The sequence below is a fragment of the Mustela lutreola genome, chromosome 2, assembly GCF_030435805.1.
Source record: "Mustela lutreola isolate mMusLut2 chromosome 2, mMusLut2.pri, whole genome shotgun sequence".
Taxonomy (NCBI): Eukaryota; Metazoa; Chordata; class Mammalia; order Carnivora; family Mustelidae; genus Mustela; species Mustela lutreola.
This window is the reverse complement of record NC_081291.1, coordinates 103,325,648-103,348,618: the sequence shown is the minus strand read 5'-3', so window position 1 is coordinate 103,348,618 and position 22,971 is coordinate 103,325,648. Positions and strand designations below refer to the sequence as shown.

Here is a 22,971-nt window from a genome sequence, read left to right as displayed (position 1 = left end):
AAGAATAATATGAGCCTAGACCATCTTGTGTCAGAAGGCAAATAAGTACCAAAGAGTGACAGGACATAGGAGCCAGCTTGAAGGAATTCCCATGGATTCAATCTGGGACAACATGAACATTAACTCAAACAATGATTGTAATGTTTTATAACCCATTGACTGGAATAAAAGTAATGACTAAAACAAATAATCCATAGTCCATACACATAAATTTAAATAATAAGTAAATAAATTAAAAAATAAGGAGAGTTTTTCCTTATAGTAGAATGCCAACTAGTAAATACAAAAGAAATGATGGAATTAGAAAACCATTAATAGATGCCAATGCCAACATCAGTAGTTAAGAGTTTAATGAGGAAGAGGACTTTTAAAAATAATTTTAATTTTTTTTTAATTTTTAAATTAAAAAAATGTTTTTAATTTTATTTTATACAATACATTATATAAACATATAAGGTATTATTAGCCCCAGGGGTATAGGTTTGTGAATTGCCAGGTTTACACACTTCACAGCACTTACCATAGCACATACCTTCCCCTGCCCTGGCCAGGGCGGCCTCCGCCATTAAAAGATGGCGCCTGGCTAGTTGCCAGGTTAGGATTGTCTCCTGAGACTAAGCGGAACGCCCAAAGAGGAAGTAAACAGCATTGGTTGCTAGCAAAGTTTCGTTTAGATGCACAGCCTGATTCGCTCCCTCCTGTACCCTGCTAGCTGATTGGCCATGTAAGCGTATATAAGTGTGTAGACTTGCAGAAATAAAGAGAGAGAAGATGCATCCGAACTGAGGCGTCTTGTTGTCCTTGCGCGTTGAGGGCTATAAATGGCGCTGGCACCCGGGAACTAAATAAAGGAATCTTGCAAGGTAATCCGCAGGAAAGCGGGGAGTAAAGGTCCGCGGGTAAGCGGAGATGTTAGCCACGTTCAAAAGTGGGAATTCCGCGGTAAAGCGGGGAGTAAAGGCCACGTTCAAAAGTGGGAATTCCGCGGTAAAGCTGGGAGTAAAAATAGAAAAACCTTGCAAGAGAGAAGTCCGCAGGCAAGCGGGGTAAAACCACGACAGAGGTGGTGGGAAACTTGTACAAGACCGCAACAAGAAGCGGAACGGCTATAGAGCTGGGATTTTCTTATCGAAACCACAGGTAAGCGGGGAAGGGACCACGATCAAAGTGGTGGGAATCTTGTACAAGTCCGCAATAAGAAGCGGAGCGGCCTTAGAGCTGGAATTTAGCGGCGAGTCTTTAACGTCCGCGTCTGTTGTCTTTGTGTTCATAATGGGATCTGAAGTATCTAAAGTGCGGTTGGAAGGGTCTTTAGAAGACCTGCTGAAAGCCAATGGAACTCCACTAAAAGCAAAAACTGCTCGGGCCTTTTTGAATACAGTGGAAAAGGCAGCTCCATGGTTCCTAGATGAAGGCTTGCTAAACATACCTCAATGGGACCACTTAGGGGAGGATTTGAAGAAACAGGACAATAAAACGCCTTTGCCACCCAGGACCCTGGCAATATGGACCTTAGTCCGGGGATGCCTGGTGGGGCCTAAACCCAAATGTGAATCAGCTCTACAAGAGGGAGCAGAGGCATTGGAGGAAGTGAAAGAGGAGCGGTCTTCTCGTGCCTTAGAGGGGGGTAGTTCTAGTGAAGAGGAAGAAGAAATGTCAGGGGAGGAGTTAGACCGTAAAATGCACTCCCAAGTTTGAACAGTTGAAACTGTCGACTCCAGCGACGCCTAGTGCCCCTCCGCCGTATAATCCTATGGCGTGCCAAGGAGCTTGTAGCTGCTGCACCACATGTGGTAGAGATCATGACCTGGCCTCTGCCTTTCTGGTTTTAGAGGACCAAAACAACCAGCGGTATAATCCTGATAGTCAACCAGAGAGTGGATTTGGTTCAAGAACAAGTGGACATATGGGGGGCCCTATTGGGACTGGGATGCATAGTACCCTTCCTGGCAATTTGTGTAACTCCCATAGCCTATACTAATATGAGTGACCTACAGAATGTCTCCCGACAGCTCTCCCAATACTTGCAGGGGAATTAGTCCGCAGAATTCCAAAACTATACTCAGCACCTGCTACTAGGCATAACAAGGATAAATAACACCAGAATTGAGCTTGCAACCCTCCCAGAGATAATCAAAACATTGCAAGATGTGTTAACCTTTACGAAACAATGGGCTAGCGTAATTGGTCTGATGATAATCCTCGTAGTGGGCTTGATTCTGCTAGTAAGGAATCTGCAAATTTGGAGGCGACAGCAACATTGGCAACAGCAAGCCATGGTGCAGGCCTTGTTAGCCATCGAGGCTGGAACATCCCCACAAGTGTGGCTAAGTATGCTGGATCGGTAGTCAACGACGGGTAAGATTGGTGGGGAAAATATACCAACCTAAGACAGGACGCAGATCATTGATATCTGCCATCTCATGACGGGTAAGGATATTCCCCGCCACTGACAACCTAAGACAGGCACGATCCCTGCCATAAAAGAAAAAAGGGGGAGATGTCGGAGGCAGGCCCCTGGCCAGGGCGGCCTCCGACATTAAAAGATGGCGCCTGGCTAGTTGCCAGGTTAGGATTGCCTAGTGAGACTAAGCGGAACGCCCAAAGAGGAAGTAAACAGCATTGGTTGCTAGTGAAGTTGTTCATTTAGGTGCACAGCCTGATTCGCTCCCTCCTATACCCTGCTCGCTGATTGGTCATGTAAGCATATATAAGTGTGTAGACTTGCAGAAATAAAGAGAAAGAAGATGCATCCGAACTGGGGCATCTTGTCGTCCTTGCGCGTCAAGGGCGATATTCCCCAATGTCCATAACCCCACCATGCTCTCCCTATCCCCTTCCCCTCTGGCAACCCTCAGTTTGTTTTGTGAGATTAAGAGTCTCTTATGATTTGTCTCCCTCCCGATCCCATCTTGTTTCATTTATTCTTTTCCTACCCCCCAAACTCCCCATGTTGCATCTCTACTTCCTCATATCAGGGAGATCATATGATAGATGTCTTTCTCCGATTAACTTACTTCACTAAGCATAATACCCTCTAGTTCCATCCACGTTGTCGCAAATGACAAGATTTCATTTCTTTTGATAGCTGCATAGTATTCCATTGTATATATATAACATATATAACACATCTTCTTTATCCATTCATCTGTTAATGGCCATCTAGGTTCTTTCCAGAGTTTGGCTATTGTGGACATTGCTGCTATAAACATTCAAGTACACGTGCCCCTTCAGATCACTAGATTTGTATCTTTACGGTAAATACTCAGTAGTGCAATTGCTGGGTTGTAGGGTAGCTCTATTTTCAACTTTCTGAGGAACCTCCATGCTGTTTTCCAGAGTGGCTGCACCAACTTGCATTCCCACCAACAGTGTAGGAGGGTTCCCCTTTCTCCGCATCCTCACCAGCATCCGTCATTTCCTGACTTGTTCATTTTAGCCATTGTGACTGGTGTAAGGTGGTGCCTCATTGTGGTTTTGATTTGTATTTCCCTGATGCTGAGTAATGTGGAGCACTTTTTCATGAGTCTGCTGGCCATCTGGATGTCTTCTTTGCAGAAATGTCTGTTCATGTCCTCTGCCCATTTTTTGATTGGATTATTTGTTCTTTGGGTATTGGGTTTGCTAAGTTCTTTATAGATTTTGGACACTAGCCCTTTATCTGATATGTCGTTTGCAAATATCTTCTCCCATTCTGTCAGTTGTCTTTTGGTTTTGTTGACTGTTACCTTTGCTGTGCAAAAGCTTTTGATCTTGATGAAATCCCAGTAGTTCATTTTTGCCCTTGCTTCCCTCGCCTTTGTTGATGTTTCTAGGAAGAAATTGCTGTGGCTGAGGTTGAAGAGGTTGCTGCCTGTGTTCTCCTCAAGGATTTTGATGGGTTCCTTTCTCACATTGAAGTCCTTCATCCATTTTGAGTCTATTTTTGTGGGTGGCATAAGGAAATGGTCCAGTTTCATTTTTCTGCATGTGGCCATCCAGTTTTCCCAACACCATTTGTTGAAGAGGCTGTCTTTTTTCCATTGGACATTCTTGAGGAAGATGATATTTACCTAGTCTCAAAACATCTCCCTAAATTGCCTCTTAAACAAAGGGAACACCAGGAACTTTACAGTGAAGAAGATTGGCAGAAAATGGTCATGACAATGCTAATGCAATGAGCTAAAAGTCAATACAAATCTAACCAAAGGACCTGGGAGGACCTTTGGGTGTACCCAAAGGGGTGACAAACTGAACTGGAGAAAAACAAAATATCACACAAAAGGAGGTTCCTTTCTTACAGGAAGAAGAAGTTTATCAGGCAAACTGTGGTAGGGCATGGAAAAGGGAATCTATATTTATAAAGATATAAGTGTAAGGGCCTATTTAGCCAGAGCGATTTCATCTGGGTTAAACAGTGTTTTTGTTGTTTATGCAGTAAAACTTAAACTGACCCTGACCCCCCACCCCAGGGGAGCTTACTTAAAAGCAAGTCCAGGAAACTAGTAAAATATGGTTGACCAGTCCCTGATAACAGAGCCCAAATACAAGGGCGGGTCAGGTCAGGTGGAGATAACAGCCCGAATGCAGGGATCAGGTGGAGACATCCAATCAGTGGAGCATGCATACTCTCTCCCTAGCTATCAAGGAGTGTGGGACCCGCCTTTTGGGCGCCAATTCTGACCAAGGTGATAGGCTAGTTCAAGTAGCTACTATGGGGTGAATTGTAATTCAATTGGCCACCCAGGTGTGACCTAGCATGACTGTGCAGCTTTCTCTGTGTGTTACAATCTCATTGGCCATCTGTGTATGGCCAGGCTCAACCACATGGCCTTTGCTCTATAAAAGTTAGTCTGTGAGGCTGGGAGCGGCTCACTCTCTCTGTAAGGGGCGGCCCCGAATGGTTGGTTTGATTCTCAATGCTTGGCACGAAATAAAGCTTTGCTTGACCTTTGCTTTGTATCAGTCTTGCTCCTTTGATCACGGACCTAACAAGAAACAGCATTATAAAGATATGGAACAGCATTAACAATTCAGGGAACTGCAAGTTGTCTACTAGTGCTAAAGTGTGGATGGAAATGAGGTGCCAAGGAAGGCCAAACTCAAAAGAGCTGAAATGCCAAACTACCAAGTCTGACTTTTATCATGCATTCAATAGGAAGGTAGGGAAGGATTTTACATAGAGGAATAGTAAATATGCATATTCAAGGAAGGAAGGAAGGAAGGAAGGAAGAAAAAAAACCTTAGTGTTTTTAAAACAAATGTGTTCTTGGGGTGCCTGGGTGGCCCCATTGGTTAAGCACCTACCTTCTGCTCGGTCATGGCTCAGGTCATGATCCCAGAGTCCGGGGATGGAGCCCCATGTTGGAATTCCTGTTCAGCAGGGTGCCTGTGTCTCCTCCCTCTGCCATGCCCTCCACCTCTGCTTGTGCTCTTTGGCTCTCTCTCTCTGTCAAATACATAAATAAAATTTTTTAAAAAAATAAATAAATGTATTCTCTAATTATAAAGATATTCAACAATAAAATAGCTGTAAGAAAATAAAGATGGATTTGGCTTTGGGATAAAGAAGCATTTCTGTGCATAAAAGTAATGAGGAAACCACAAAGAGAAAGATTAGTAGACCACACTAAAATATAAAGTGTCTGTACATGAAACAAATAAATGAAAAGTCAGACAACAAACTGACATATACACCACATATGTCAAAGAATGCCAACATATCAGTAAGAGAAATAGGAACATACCCATTGCAAACAGGCAAGGGCACTTAAAAGATAATTCACAAAGAACTATCAGTGGCCAACAAACATTTAAATGGTGATTAAATCCTACTTTTCTAGGAGGAGCTGTATTTCAGAGTAAGCAAATAGTTCCAGTCAATGAGAGAAAGCTCTACTTAATGGAATAATGAAAATTGATATAACAGAAGGGATGATAGAATTAAAAAATCATTTTCAACTCAAATGAAAATACTAATTTAGGCAGAAAACTTGGTGGTAAAGTCAGTAGGTGAATGGTGGATGGACAGAGGACTCTTCTGATACCAACACACTCCACACAGATAACTGTTCAGTTGCAAAGGGGAAAACCCACCTGTAGGATGAAGGTGAAGTGTTGCTACCACTCTCCTCCAGGGGGCAATCTCAACTTCCCTGACTGACTAAGATGTTATGGCTCTGCCCCCTGATATGATGCAGTAAGAAGTACACATCGCCTGTGATGGATTCTTTCCAGAAGATGTTTAGCTTGAATCTATCGTATCTTTAGAACTAATTCCCCATCTACAAAAAACACATAAATTTTTAATTTTTTAGACATATATCAAGTAAAAAAGGAAAAGTCATCACTTCACCTTTCAAAATTAATCTTCCTCTTATTATTTTAATGGGTATCTTCCACATGAACTTTTTAAAATGAGATCATTTTCTAGGTATTGTTCTGCAACTTGTCTTTATGACAGTATTTCATGGACAATCCTTCTTCATACCCGATCTGTCAGTATCTGTGGATTTGCTTCATTCCTTTTCATAGTGGCAGATGGTAATATGGTTGTATGGTAAATTATTGAATCACTTTCTATTAATGGATGATCAGGTTCCCCTTTCATGCCATTACAAACATTGCTGTAACAAACACCGTCATATGTACATCTTTGTACAGTGTGTGTATTTAAGGAGGACAGATCCTTCAAAGTGGAATTTCCTTGTCCAAGGGCATGCAGGTTTAAAATTTTTAGAGCTATTACCAGATTGCTCTAAAAAAAGTCCTTTGCTATCTTATACTACCATCAACATGTGCATTTCCCCACACCCTCAACCAAAGCTGGATTCATATCATCAGACTGTTTAATTTTTTTTCCAATTTGAATAGCGGGGGGAAAAAGTTATCTCATTGTTAAGCTTGCAATGCTGAGATGATTAGTGAGGATGGCAACTGTTTTATATGTTCCTTGGACAAACGTGTTTCATCTTTTATAAACTGCCCATTCATCCATCTCTTTGCTGAAACAATGTATATGTAACTATTATTTTGATGAAACACTAGATATAATATAGCTTCTTCAAATATTACAAACTCTGTTAACCGGGGATAAAATGTTTCCTAGACTCTTGTTTTTAATGTTTGCCCATTTGGATCCAAAAGTCCAAAAAATCTTTCTGATGTTCTCCCTTTAAAAAAAAAAATAGACTCTCGTGCCATACTTTCCAGATAGTTATATTCTCATAATCTTCCAGGTGGAGAGCTCAAAGCCCAAACGTGTCCTACTTATTTAGAGTCACAAAGTGATTCCGTGGCAGACATGCATCTCAAATCCATCATTCCATCTTATTTTTCAATTATGTGCCCCACACTTTCTTCTCCAATTCACTCCCTTACCTGTCTCATTTACTGGAATAAAGAGCCAGTTAGTATTCATAGGTTTTATTCAACACATAAATATGTGAGTTCATGAAAGAATGCAATGATCATATATAAGCTATAAATTATTTTTTGTTCCTGTTTACAAATAATGTTTTAATTACTGTATACTTCTTAGCTATAGGAAAAATGACTTAGAAATAATTTTCCCTCCAACCAAAATTCCATAAGATATATGTTTTAGTATGGTGGTGCTTGCACAGAGAAACCTCAATGTGACATTGACAAAAAATATATATATAAGGTAAGCTGCAAGGAAAGGACTTTAAACTTTTATTACAGGAGAGGGTTTTAGGTGGGGGAAGTTCTCCAAATCCAAAATACAGTTTCCTTAACTGCTATAAATACATCCGTCATTTCTTCACCGCCCCCATACAGCAATGACCTTGTAGGATAGATGGAGTAAATAGGAAAGCCTATTTCAGAAATGAGGGGTTGACTGTGTGGCATAACAATACCTCCTTTTTAACCATTTCCTGGGGACTAGGAGATGTTGCTATTAACACTGATAAAAATGATTTAAAATAACTATTACCATTTGTTTCTTATATGCTAATTACTTTGCACTCGTCTCATTTAGTTTTTCTAGCAACTCTGAGCCTTAACTATTATAATGATTATTGTGTTATAGGACTAAGCCTCGGAAAACTTGGCCATGTTCCCACAGTTAGTGAATATAAGAGCCAGTATTCAAACCCAGGCCTGCTGACTCACATGCTGGTTCTTCTCACCGTGAAGCTTGGCTGCTGCTTGCCATTGATGGTACTGTAGGGCACTGGCGGTCTGGCTGTTTTAGGCTTGTCCTCTCGGGACATATCACATGTCACAGGGATCCAGCCTTTAGTCTGGGTTTTCCTCTCAGCTGTGCAATTTCAGGAAGCCAACATTATGCGTTGGTTCATGCTGGAGTGGAGTGAAGTACTGATCCATGAGCATCGTGAGCGAGAAGATCCAGTGAGACAGTAGGAGAATATGAATAGGGACAAAATCCACAGGTCCAAGGAGGGAGGAGGAGAGAGACACCAGGGAGGCCACTGAGACTGGAGACAGGGATCCAAAAGCAAGACAAGAGGAGATGTCTGGTCCATGCCAAAGATCAGAGTGGTCTTTGAGAACCACATAAGGGTGTGGTCAAAGTTCTCCCTGGCTGGACAAAGGGCAGCCAGGGGCAGAAAGGCCTGTAGGAGCTTTGGCTTCTCTGATTTGAGGAGAAGCCAGATGGTGCAAATCTGGGAGCTAGCTGAGTGAAAAGGTAAGCTGTAGGACTGCAGGAGCATAGGGCAGGTACAGGTTTCTGAGGTGCGTCAGTGGACCCAGCGAGGCAGCCATATTGGAAACTAAGTTGTAGGTTACTTTGCCCGGCATACCCAACCTACCTTTCCAGGCTAAGTTTCTGACTTATATTCCTGGAAGGATTAGTCTTTCAATGACACGATCCATTCCCACTTAGCCACAGCCGATGGAACCATCCGACCAGCAACCAATCCAACTATCTTGAATTTGATCTCTGAAACACAGTGAGTTGGTCAGATGCCATGTGCAGGGAGCTGCAAGGCCATATAAAGAGCAGGACAGCAAAACTATGAACTGTCACATGTGGCCCAAAATTATAGGGGAGAAAATATTTAGAATATAGCAAGGAAAGCCCAAGAGAAATGAACAAGACTGTGTAGTCCCAGTCTAGAGATGGAGGCAGGGAATTCATTTTATGGTTTCCAATGAGGATAGGCGATTTCCCATAATTGAATCTCTATGAGTTCTCCTTGATTAAAAATAACAATAACAACAACAACCTCTTTTTATGAGTTTCTTAGAGCAGATTTCTTACGAACAATTTCTGGCTCAGACATTGATTTATGAATAAGAATAACATTGTGGTACAGCATAGGGAATACCATCAGTGGTATTGTAATAGTGTTGTATGGTGACAGATGGTAGCTACACTTGTGGGGAGCATAGCATAGCATAAACCAATCAAATAGCTATGTTGTACACCTGAAAACAACGTAACACTGTGTGTTAGATTTTCTTAATGAAGAAAATGGCTACACACACATACACACACACACACACACACACACACATACTGCATGCATGGAGGACAAAATTCTATTTTTTTAAGATTAGAGACTTATTTATTTAAATGAGAGAAAGCACAAGCAGGGAGAGGGACAAAGGGAGAGGGAGAATCCTCAAGCAGACTCGCTACTGAGCACGGAGCCCAAGATGGGGTTCAATACCCTGAGATTATTATGACCTGAGCTGAAATCAAGTCGGTCACTTAACCAACTGAGCCACCCAGGCACCCTGACATAATTCTATTTTTTTTTTTTAAAGGAATGCCATTGCCTTCATGAACAATAGGACAATCTTTTCTGACAAGAATTTATATGTTCACATACATGGAAAATGGAATTAGTAATCAGAACGTGGCCGGAGTCCAGAGTGTTGTTTCATCTCATAAGGAGTATGGCTTGGACTGAGGTAGCAGGTGGAGAATGCTTCCTCCTGGAGAAGCAGGGGGGATATGAGCAATCTTTGAGCACATATGAAGGGACCCTTGGATGATACACAGAATTATATCATTGAATTCTCACAACTTTATTATTTCGTTATAGAATCTGAAGCTCCCAGAGGTTAACTAAACTGCTCAAGGCCACAAAACTAAAAGGAAATACAGTTGGGAATCAAAGTCAGGCCACTTTTCATTGTAGGTACCCTGTCTTCTAAGGACTAAAATACCAGCAGCCACCCGTCACAATCCCATCCTCCTTGGACAGTGTACTGGCTAATATTATGTGTCAACTTGGTTGGGCCACAGTGTTTGGTGGTGGGTCCAACATTATTCTGGATGTTTCTGAATTGGTGTTTTTTAGATGAGATTTCATTTGAATCTGTGGATTTGGGGTGTCTGGGTGGCTCAGTCAGTTAAGCATCTGCCTTCAGCTCATGTCCTGATCTCAGGGTTCTGGGATCAAGCCCAGGGCAGGATCCCTGCTCAGCAGGGAGTCTGCTTCTCTCTCTCCTTCTACACCTCCCTTCCCCTGCCCTCCCTGCTTGTGCATTCTCTCTTGTTTACTCTCTCTCGCAAATAAAGCAATAAAATCTTTAAAAATAAATAAATAAATCTGTGGACTTTGAGAAAAGCAGCTTGTCCTGCATAATGTGAGACTTATCCAGATAGTGCAAGGTCTAAATAGAGCAAACACACACACACATACACACACCCCATTGGTTCTACATCTCTGATCACCCCTGACTAATACAGGCGGTGACACATAGCTAATATTAGATTCTCTTTTTACTCTGGATAAGTCAGGGCCATTACTTCTAACATCTTGGGTGCCTAGGAAAGCACACAAAACAGAATATGGTATAAAAACTCCACTCCCTTGTATATTAAATCCCATTAGATTCCATTTTAGAGGGTGACTTTCCTGACCTTGTCCTCAGATTCCAGCTTAGCTCAGTGTTTCAAATAGTGGGAATATATAAATTCACCAGGATATTACTTGTCACTCTTTAATACTAGCAATAATAAGTACTGATTCTGGACCTATATTCTTCGGCGCAATCACAAATCTCTGTGACCTCTATCCACACACAAGTGTCATTGACACCTGCAAGTGCCAGAGAGATGTTAATTTGAAAACTTTTATTGGCCGTAATTTGTTTGAAGATGGTGAACTGAATCACAAATCAAGCTCAAGGTGTGCTTCAATACTCTCCATTAGTATACAGAATTGTTGGAAAGGTGCAGGGACAGCGAGTCAAAACTGAAACCTTAGATCATACAGTCAATGACACATGTTCTATTTTGAAACACTTTCCTCATTTCAGGCAACCAATAACTGTTTTGGTGTGAAGAGTGAAGAGCAGATGAACAGTATTTATTGAAATTGTATTATGAACCTTTGTGCCAAATAGCAGTGATATCATTTAGACTATAAGAATGTATGTATTTTGATAAAATAAATGTCATCATAATAAAAGTTATAGTTAAAAATTATACAAGTCCTGTTAAATTATATATTTTCTAAATGAATTATATTTTTAAATTATACAAAAATATATTCCGTATGTTTTGAAATAAAAGGCACACTTAAAAATAACCCACGGATTAAAAGAAAAGTTATAACAGAAATTATGACCGTTAAAATTGTACAATGAAAATACTATATATGACAACGTAAGTGATATAAATAGAACTAGAAACAATAACTGTGCCCTGCTTACAGTATAAACAAAAAGGGCGAGAAATCCATGAGCATGGTGTTCAATCCAAGAAGCTAGAAAAAGAGCCATAGAATGAACACACAAAAAAAGAAGGAAGAAAATGTGAAGTTGAACCAGAAATGATTGAAAATAGAAAAAGAATGACTAACAAAACCAAAGCAGATTCTTTGAAAGGCTAATAAAAAGACAAACCCCTGGCAGTCCCAATCAAAGGGGAAACAGCAAGAAAACGCACAAGTAAATAATAGCTTTAATGAAAAAGGGGTTATGGCTGTAAACCCAGCAAAGATTTCAAAACATATTGGAGAATAATATAAATTAATATCATGCCAATGATTCTGAAAGCAGAGTTGAAATGGAAAGCTTTAGAGAAAGATTTACAGAGTTGTCTAGAGAAGGACTAGAAAACCTAGATGAACCAATAGTTAATGAAGAAACTGACTCAATGGTCAAAAATTGCCCCCCATCAAAAGGTGTCAGGCAGGGTTTTTTTTTTAATCTTTCTAGTTTGAAATAATGTTAGACTTAAAGAAAAGTTGCAAAAATAGTGCAGAGTTCCTGTTTAATTCCCCCACTGTTAACAGTTTACATCGTTACAGTACAAGAATCAAAACCCAGAAATTGGTGTTATGACTAAAATCTGCAGACTTGCAGAATTTTATTAGTTCTCCCACAAATGTCTTTGGGGTTCAGTCCAGAATCTCCCCTTTCCCCAAGGCATTGATTTATCATAACTCCTTATTATCCTTCAATTTGTGACATTTCCTCCATCTTGTTTTTCATGAACTCGATGCTTTTGAAAAGTACTGGTAACTTATTTTATGAAATGTCCCTAAATTTGATTTTGACTGATATTTTCTTGATTATATTGAGCTTATAAACTTCTGGCAAGAATATCCCAGAAGTTGGGGTGCCTGGGTGGCTCAGTAGTTAGGAGTCTGCCTTTGGCTCAGATCATGATCTCAGGGTCCTGGGATCGAGCCTCACATTGGGCTCCCTGCTCAGTGGGGAGCCTGCTTCTCTCTCTCCCACTCTCCCTGCTTGTGTTCCCTCTCTCACTGTGTCTCTCTCTGTCAAATAAATAAAATCTTAAAAAAAAAAAAAAAAAAAAGAATATCCCAGAAGTCGTGTTGTATCTTTTTCCATGTACCATCACACTGAGCGTTATGTGATAGGGACATACTTTATTACTGGTGACTTACTACTTACTGCTGCTGGGACAGCTCTGGCCCTTACAGTCTGCTTCGTTGCTACAGGATGTGGTGCTTTTCATTTTCTTTTGCTCCGGGAAAAAGGGAACCTTGTGGTTGCAGGCATGCCCATCTCTAGGATCTTCCAGGGTCACGCTTCTGTCTTGTCCTAACCCTCTTCCCATGTGTGAAGTCCATTCCTAAGCCCCAGTTTCCTCTCCAGCATCAGACCCATGACTGTCTTGCATTCCTGAACCCCTGAGCATCCCTATTGCCCTTAAAGACAGCTTTAGTTTCTACTGGGCCTGACCCTATGCAGAACTGACGCTGAGTTGGCCTTTGGAAAGACGTCTTCTTGACCCTTGTCTTTTTTTCTTGGAAAAGCCACTGTGAAAAGTGCCTTATCTTTTTTCCCAATTTATATTCTGCAGTAGCCTGCCCATTCTGTGCCATCAGCTGGTGTGTGTGGGGGGGGTGGGGGGGTCTTGTTTACAAGAGTCTCTGTTCTTACCCAAGCAGCTTGGCTCTTCCCTGGCTTGGGAAGGCCCTAATTCTGCCTGTTCTCCTTGCTCTCCTCCATTAGATCTTTTTTTTTGTTTTGTTTTTTAAGATTTTATTTATTTATTTGACAGAGAGAGAGTTATCACAAGTAAGCAGAGAGAGAAGGGGAAGCAGGATCCCCGCTGAGCAGAGAGCCCAATGTGGGGCTCGATCCCAGGACCCTGAGATCATGACCCGAGCCGAAGGCAGAGGCTTTAACCCACTGAGCCACCCAGACGCCCCTCCATTAGATCTTTTAGCGGCCTCTCTCTTCCACCAGGGGAAAATACTTAACCTGGCTCTTTATTGGGGACAATAGCTCAGAGACCAGTGTTCCCACCATCCCAGGCAGCACCCTCTGGCCTCCATAAGGACAAACAGCCCCTGGGAAACTGCTCTGTCTCCACTGGGCACATTCTGGCCAGTGAGACCTGAGAAGCCAAAGTGCCTCACCAAAGGGCAGACCTAACACTGGTTCTATGGCTTCATTTCGAATTTGAGCTCCAAATCACCAGCAAGCCACTCTTAAGACATGGTAACTAACATTCCTTGGTGGAGGGCATTTCTGGGTCACTGGAACCTTGAGACTGCATAGACATCCATTTTACTTTGGGGAGTTTCCCAGGTCACAGTATCTAGGAGGGCTTCTTGATTGCAGCTGAGGAGCTCAGCCTTGGCTCTCTCCTGGGATTCTCTGACCCTCGAAGGAATTCCTAAATCAATCTTCCACATCACTTCTCTAATGTGGAAATCAGCATAGAGGAGGAGCCCACCCTCTTAAGCAGGCTCAAGGGATCAATGCCTGAGATTGTTGGGACAGCAGAGGCCAACCAACAGGGAGTCCGTGGAGATGAGCTCTGTAGGACAATATTCCATGGGATTGGGTTAAAGTGATGTATATTGGGTGTCAGATGACAGGGAAGGGCCCAGTGACAGAAAGTAAGTTCTTGGTGGTGAAGTTTCAGATCTGAGTGTGGTCTGGGGGAGAGAAGAAAAGTGGTAGTGGTAGTGGTAAAGACTGTCCATTAGGGGTGTTAAGTCTAAATTTTTTTCTAGGTATTTCTCCTCAGGCAAGGGAAATAAAAGCAAAAATAAGCTATTGGGACTACACCAAAATAAAAAGCCCTTTCCCAGTGAAAGGACCCATCAACAAAACAAATAGGCAACCCACTGAATGGGAGAAGATTTTCACAAATGATATATTCAACAAAGGGTTAATACCCAAAATAGTTAAAGAACTTCTATAACTCAACACCCAAAACACAAATAATCCAATTATAAAAACTGGGCAGAAAACCTGAAGACATTTTTTCCCAAAAAAGACGTACAGTTGGCCAACACACATGAAAAGATGCTCAACATCACTAATTATCAGGAAAATGCAAATCAAAACCACGATGAGATATCACCTCCCACCAGTCAGGATGGCTAGTATCAAAAAGACAAGAAATAACAAGAGCTGGCAAGGATGTGGAGGAAAAGGAACCCTCGTGCACTGCTGGTGGGAATGTAAATTAGGGTAGTCACTGGTAGGCACTGGACCCCAATGTAAATTGGGGTAGAAACAATATAAAGTTTCCTCAAAAAATTAAACATATGATCCATATGATCCAGGAATTGACTGCTGGATATTTTCCCAAAGAAAATGAAAACATTAATTTGAAAAGATCCGTGCCCCTCTATGCTTACTGCAGCATTATTTACAATTGCCAAGACATGGAAGCAGCCCAAGTGTCCATTGACAGATGAATAAAAGAAGATGTCACACACACGTGCGCGCCCACACATACACACACAGAGTAATATTACTCAACTATAAAAAAGAATGAGATCTAGCTATTTGCAACGAGGATGGAGCTAGAGGGTAATACGTTAAGTACAATAAGTCAAAGAAAGACAAATACTACATCATTTCCCTTACGTGCAGAATCTAAAAAAAACCAAAACAAATGAATAAATAAACAAAAAGCAGAAACAGACCCATAAATACAGAGAATGAAAGATGGTTGCCAGAGGGAAGGGGGGAGGGGTATTGGGTAAAACAGGTGCAGGGGAGAGGGAGATACAGGCTTCCAGTTCTGGAATGAACAGGTCAGAGGATTGAAAAGCAGAGCCTTAGGAATAGAGTCTGTGGCATTATAATAGCATCATACGGTGACAGAAGTTAGCTACACTGCAGTGAGCAGACTCTAACATACCGAGTTGTCCCATTACTATGTTGCACACTGGAAACTAATGTAACATTGTGTGTCAACTATACTTCAATTAAAAAAAAGTATGTGGCTTAATGGAATTAAGTGATTTGGTGGTAGAGAGATGCCCAGTGGTGAGGGTGAACAAAATGGGGTCACTGGTGACAAAGAGAACTTTGGTGGGAGGTGGGTCTGGCAGGAGAGAGGATCTTGGTGGCCAAGATGAGAAAGCTGGGGACCGGGGTGAAAAATACAATGAGTCCAATGGCGAGGAGGGCTTTGAGGCAGAGGCAATAGGGATGGGCCCCAAGCTGATGACAAGCCAGCGTTTGGAGGGGTTCCTCCAAACCCCTGACTGCTCTCCAGGAGGGTCCATTGAGAGCCTGGGTGCCAGAAATAGAGAGAGGACAGTCACGACAACTGTGGAAGCCAAAGAGGATCAGAGGGAGCACCACCTTCCAAGCACTCAGCCACTGACAAGAGGCTGTACTCAGCAGAAAATTTGCCCAGCTGGCTGCAAGACCCGGAGGAGAGAGCTACACCAGAAGCAGGACAGGCAGGAGCGCCAGGCAGGGGAAGGAGCACCAGAAGCCATCAGCTCCTCACTTCCAAGCATCCACTCTGAGAAATTCGCTCATGTACCGAAGAGAACATGCTCAAGAATGTTCACGTTAGCATTGCTTGTCATAGCAGAAATGAACCCTAGTAATGCAACAAAACAGGTGGCAATGGAATTTAAATGAATCAGAATCACACATATTAACCAGAAAAAAAAACAAACCTCCCAAAAAAAGTTAAATAAAAAAGTAAGTTACAGGGTCGCCTGGGTGGCTCAGTGGGTTGGGCCTCTGCCTTCAGCTCGGGTCATGATCTCAGGATCCTGGGATCGAGTCCCGCATGGGGCTCTCTGCTCAGCAGGGAGCCTGCTTCCCCTGACCTCTCTGCCTGCTGCTCTACTTGTGATCTTTCTCTCTCTGTCAAATAAATAAATAAAAATCTTAAAAAAAAAAAAAAAAGTCAGTTACATGGGCGCCTGGGTGGCTCAGTGGGTTAAGCCGCTGCCTTCGGCTCAGGTCATGATCTCAGGGTCCTGGGATCGAGTCCCGCATCGGGCTCTCTGCTCAGCAGGGAGCCTGCTTCCTCCTCTCTCTCTCTCTGCCTGCCTCTCTGCCTACTTGTAATCTCTCTCTGTCAAATAAATAAATAAATCTTTAAAAAAAAAAAGTCAGTTACAAAAGGTTACTGAGTATGATATCATTTATATAAAGTTTCCAATCTACAAAATAATATTACTGTTTTGAATGCATATAGGATGAGTAAAAGCATAAAGTCTTACATGGGAATGACAAACAAAAGTCAAGATAATGGTGATTTTAGGGGTGGAAGGATAGTTGGGAATTGGATCAGGAAAGTGCCTTCAACTCTATTTGTAAGATCTAAAGTGGAGGAATGGACACAGTGATTCTCTTTATATTCCTTTAGTGTCTTTTTATGTATCTGAAATAAATTATTTTTTAAGGAAGAAATTCAGAGGTATATGGTTTATTATTCTCCCTACTTTTCTAGAATTTGAAGGTTTTTTCCCAAATTAATAAAATATATTTCAATAATACTCTACACACACCTCCTCTTCTGTCACCTGTGTTTTACCACTTAAATGAATTAAGGAGAAGATGAAATGAGGTAGTGATATTATTTGGAAGGTGGTGAGCCAAGGCCTCTTCTACCGAGACTCGGAACTTGAAATAAATTAGGTCTTGTTCAGTCTGGAGTATTAATAGGATTTAATTATTCATAAGCTAAGTGTCAAAAGGGTCCCCAATCCTTAAAAGAACTAATCACATTTCAAAGGGCACTGAAAACCATATAAATGTAATAAAGTTGCATAGTCTAATCATCAGCTTGTTACCTGAAAGACTGTGGAGAAAGTGGCTTACTTATGTACATTCTAGAAACCAGCCCAGACATTTGCATCAGACTGTGTAACAATGTCACTTAATATCCATGGAAAGGAAGCAAAGATTTTAAACACACACACACACACACACACACACACCCCAACCCATATCTTATAAGGATACATACATATTTAACAACACATATCAGATACATTGGTGGATGATTATTAGGGTAAATGGGTAAAAATAAAATTATATAAAACTAGAAAGGGGCTTTATATGGACTGATAATGATAATTTGCTATGAATCAAGGAGCAAGACTAACCCAACTCTCAGCATGTAAGATTAAAAAAAAATAAACAAAAACCAACAAACAAAAAAACCCACCTGCTCCCTTGACCTTGAGGTGCCTATGAATTAGAAGGGGAAAAAATTGTAATATAAATGTGATGGCTTCTAAAATGCTAAGAATTTCTGGATTCTTAGCAAGAAAGACAGTACGATAATCTCTCTAATGAATTAGTAATTTGGTTACCAAACAATTTTTTGTTTCCAAAAGGGGCAAAAGACTACCATCCTGTGTTCGGAGGAAGGCATTTCATAGAGTATGCCCTTTTCCAAGTACTCAACTCCTTTGAATTGTTGCACTTGGCTTCAAGTGAAGGACCGATGAGTGCAGTTTGCAAGGAGAAGCCCATCGAGAGAAAAGAGAGCTCTGGCGAAGGATGGTGCGTCCCTGGCGTGGGTAAGCACAAGCCCTCTCCCATGTGGGACTGAAAAGGACATAAAGGCAAATATCCAAGTGATGCCACATGCAACATGGAAGGATACAGGCTTCCTGAACATCCGATCCCACTTACGCTCCTAAAAGCAGAACCAAATATATACCAAAATGACTCCCAGTTAACACGATGTGACACCAGCTCTGTGATGGGAGAATATGGGGGATTCTTCGTTAAAATGAAGTTTGTTTTAGGCCAGACAGAGAATAGGCTTAAAATAATAAAGCTTTTATTTTTCATTTATGTCACAGTCTGGTGTCAGGCCGCTCCCTTGGCAGCTCCTCTCCAAAGAGGGACCCAGGAATCTTCATCTAGAACACATGGCGAGTCGGGAAGAGAGAGCTGAAGGATCACACAGGACGTTTAAGAGCCAAACTGAAGGCGGCTTACTTCGCTCCCCTACATTACACGGATAAAAGCCAAAGACACCCACACCTGCAAGGGAGGCTGGAAACGAAGTCATCCCGGGGACCCAAGAAGAGCAAACAGGGCGAGGAATGCATTGTACCATCTCTACCAGAATCGGGTAGAGATGGTATTGGGAAAACTTATTGACAAAATCAAAACTCGCTAACTTGTGATGAGTGGGACAATAGGCAGCATGTGGCCACTTACAGAAGCAACTGATCCTGACTTTTCACATACAACTGCTGATCTCAACAGCAAATCTAAGTCTAAAAAGAGCAAAAGTCCAGCCCTATTTCTCCCTAGTTGTGTAAACCTCAGTAAAATTGTAGAATTTATGCTGACAATTTGGATCTGCTAGTGATAAATAAATCTTTCATCCCTTTAAGGTCTATTTCTTTATGTCTCTCAAAGTGTTGTTTTTGAACCCCAGGTAAATTCACGTGATTGAAAAAGAAACTCAAATTCAACCATTTACTTGGATGTGAGTTCCAAAAAGAAGAAAGAAAGGGAACAAATTAATGGTGCAAAAGAGCAAAACTAAAAAAAAAAAAAATCTGGCTCTGCCTGGCTTCCCTCTGGGCTCCACAAAACTCAGAGGGAAAAAAAAAAAAATACTAACCAGTATTAAGAATTCAAAATGTCCAGAAACCTAAAAGAAGGTTTCTCTCAACATTTTCTACAAAAGCCCTGGGAACTGGAGAGGTGCTCTCCTTGCCCTCCTCACTCACAACAACTGGCTGACCTGCGAAGCCTGGCAACTGAGAGTGCTCTTAACTACTTTTTGGCGGTACAGGTCTCTTACCACTACGCCCCTGGCCTTCGACCATCTCTGTTAGCCCACTGTGACTCTTATCACTAACCTGCATTTCCTGAATCTGCTGTAGGCCATGTACCGTGCTCTGTGCTAACACAAACTTTCTATGTTTTTGCTTCAAACAACCCAGATCTGTGCTATGGTGAGCACTGTGAATTGTGGAAGACTGATGAATCACACACCTGTACCCCTGAAACAAATAATATAGTATATGTTAATTAAACAACAACAACAACAAAAAACCAACCAACCCAGGATTGAGAAATCATCATGATGTCTTTTGTGCAGAAGAAACAACTAAGGTACAGAGAGGTCGGGTGACTTGTCCAATGTCGCACAACAAGATCATAGCAGCCTTGAGCAAGGACTGTGACCTAGGCCCTAGCTGAAGTGTGGAGCGGTTTTTCCTCACCAGACCCCTGATAATACATAACAGGAATTCTTGACATGAATACTGGTTAACACCAAACAGAGGAAAAAATGAAAATCATCTATCCTTCTAGAGGTTACAAGAGGCAACCATTATTAATTTATTGCTGTGTTTCCTTTCACCTTTTTTTCTTCCCACACCCTTGGGTCAAAATAGAGGTGACATTATTTTTTTAACTGCCTTGTTGAAGTAAAATTCACATACTACATAAGTGGCTCATTTAAAGTATATGGATTCAATTCAATTCGTCCTGCAAAGAGGTGTGCCGTCACGGCTATCTAATTTTAGATTATTTCATTGCTCCAAAAAGAAGCTCCATATCCACTCCCCTACACTCTTACCTCTCATCTCTGGGGAACCGCTTTCTGTCCCTGTAGATTTGCCTACCCTGGACACTTCATATAAGTGGAATCATACAATATGTGGTCTTTTGTGATGGCTGACTACTATCACTTAGCATGAAACTTTCAGAGTTCATCCATGTTGTAGCACTTATCAGAACTTTATTCCATTGAATTTTATACCATGATATGTGTACACCACATTTTCTTTATCGATTCATCTGTTGATGAACATTTGGGCTCTTTGCACTTTTTAGCTATTACATATGGCTGTTTTAAAGATGGACGTAGAAGTTTCTGTGTGGACATACATTTTCATTTTTCCTAGGAGTGGAATTGTTGGTTCACATGATAACTGTATGCTTAATTTTTTGAGGACCTTCCAAACTGTTTTCCAAAGCAGGTGCAGCATGTCACCTTCCCACCACAGTGAACGAGGGTCTCCCTTGCTCTGCAGCCTTGCCAACACTAGCTGTCTTGCCTTTTTGGCTAGAGCCGTCCTACTGGGTGTGAAGTTGTATCTCACTATGCTTTCAATTGGCATTTCCCTAATGATTAGTATCATTAGGGATGCAGGTGAGCATCTTTCATGTGCTTCTTGGCCATTTGTATATCTTTGGAGAAATGTCTACTTAAATCTTTTGTCTCTTTGAAAAATTGGCTGACTTCTCTTTTTATTGTTATGAATTCCTTGCATATTTTGGTTACAAATCCCTTATATCTGATTTGCAAATATTTTCTCCCACTCTGCAGGTTGCCTTTTTACTTTCTTCTTCTTTTTTTCTTAAAGATTTAATCAATTTATGACAGAGAGAGAGAGCAAGCATGAGCAGAGGAAGGAACAGAAGGAGAAAAACAAGAGGACACAGAGCTCAATGCGGGGCCTGATGTGGGGCAAATCTCATGACCCTGAGATCATGACCTAAGCTGAAACCAAGAATCTGTCACTCAACCAATTGAACCACCTACGTGCCCCAATCTTTTCACTTTCTCAACAATATCCTTTGAAGAACAAGTTTTCAATTTTGATGAAATCCAATATATCTATTTTTCCTTTGTTGCTTTTGATTTTCATATCATAAAGAGGAAGGTCAAGGCTTTTTAAGATTTATTTATTTATTTTAGAGAGAGAGAGAGAGAGAGAGAGGGGAGGGGCAGGGGGAGAGGGAGAGAGAGAATCCTAAGCAGATTCCAAGCCAAGCGTGAAACCCACTTAGCACTTGATTCCAGGATCCCAAAATCACAACCTGAGCCAAAGCCAAGAGACTGATGCTCAACTGACTGAGCTACCCAGGTGTCTTGGTCAAGGCTTATTTTTAATAAAAAATACTTTTCAAAAATAGGAATTGTGTTACATAAAACATTTTTTTCTCCATACATTTTTTCACATATTTTATCATAAGCCTTCCACCTGTAATTTACCTAAAATTTTCTGCAAAATTTTACTTTAAGTTCCTACTATCTAGCCTATCAAGCCTTCAGAAATATACTAGAATTGAAAATGCTGGAAAAACCTTGCCAAAAAATATATATATATATATCCCACACTAGCAAACCCTTGGTCCAAAACTTTAGTAACACATTGATTTTTTTAAATAATATAATCAAATCAGGAAAATACAGAAAGTAGAGAAAAGGGATAAAAGTGTCCTCACTCTGATCACCCTAGTAGCCCCATCATTATCATCTTTGTGTGCTTAGTTCTGGTACTTTTTTTTAGCATATCTTTGAAGAATTGCAATCATATAGTATATATAAATTTGTGTTCTGCTGTTAAATTTAGCATGCCATAAGATTCTTTCCATGTTTCTCCCTAGTTTTCATAACTAGCATTTTTACCAGCTGTAGAATATGCCAAATGAATGTACTATAGTTTACATAACTATTCTTTTATTAAATACTTGGCATCTTTCCAGGAAAATCTCCCTCTTCTTGTTTTTGTTGTTGTTTTTAAAGATTGTGTATGTATGGACACATTTATTTATTTATTTATTTGACAGAGAGAGAGAGAGATCACAAGTAGGCAGAGAGGCAGAAGAGAGAGAGAAGGGGGAAGCAGGCTCCCTGCTGAGCAGAGAGCCTGATTCGGGGCTCGATCCCAGAACTTTGGGATCATGACCAGAGCCGAAGGCAGAGGCTTAACCCACTGAGCCACCCAGGCACCTTTCCTTTTTTTTTTTTTTTTTTTTTTAAATCTATTACGAGTAATGCGTAGATCAATATTTTCTTTGCTTATAGTTTTTCCCCCTGCTTAGGATTATTTCCTTGGGATACATTCCTAGAACTAGAACTGCTAAATTGAGAGTTATAATTTTGTGTATCTCTCAATATATATTGCCAGATTACTTTCCAAAAGGTTTGATTCACTTCAAAATGCTGTTGATGGTGATTAATGATCATGTTTTGGGTACCATCATTTAAAAAAATACTTCATAATTTAGGTGAAAATAAAAGCTCCTTTTTAAATTTATATTTCAGTTTTTTAGTACTTAAATTCAACATCCTCCAGAGGTATGACATTCTAGTTTTATTTCCTTTAATTATTATTGTGAGAAACATGGTCAAATCTGTCATATATTAAATATATAGCTATCTATAGCTATAGATATGTGAATTTGAATATATAGTTCCAGGGATCTATTACTTTCAAATTTTATTTCAACAGTAAATTTATGTTTATGACTTTGTCATAGAGATGCAACTCCAGTAAATTTCTTCTGCACTTGCTGAACCAGGGT

The 22,971-nt window shown here is 40.9% G+C and overlaps 1 long non-coding RNA gene across 1 annotated transcript; it reads left to right on the top strand.

The window, feature by feature from the left end:
* Window positions 1-750: 750 nt before the first annotated feature.
* Window positions 751-19,033, top strand: LOC131824631 (uncharacterized). Its single transcript, XR_009350917.1, has 3 exons — window positions 751-863; window positions 18,018-18,203; window positions 18,492-19,033. It is a non-coding gene; the product is annotated as an uncharacterized LOC131824631 (long non-coding RNA).
* The last annotated feature ends 3,938 nt before the right edge of the window (window positions 19,034-22,971 follow it).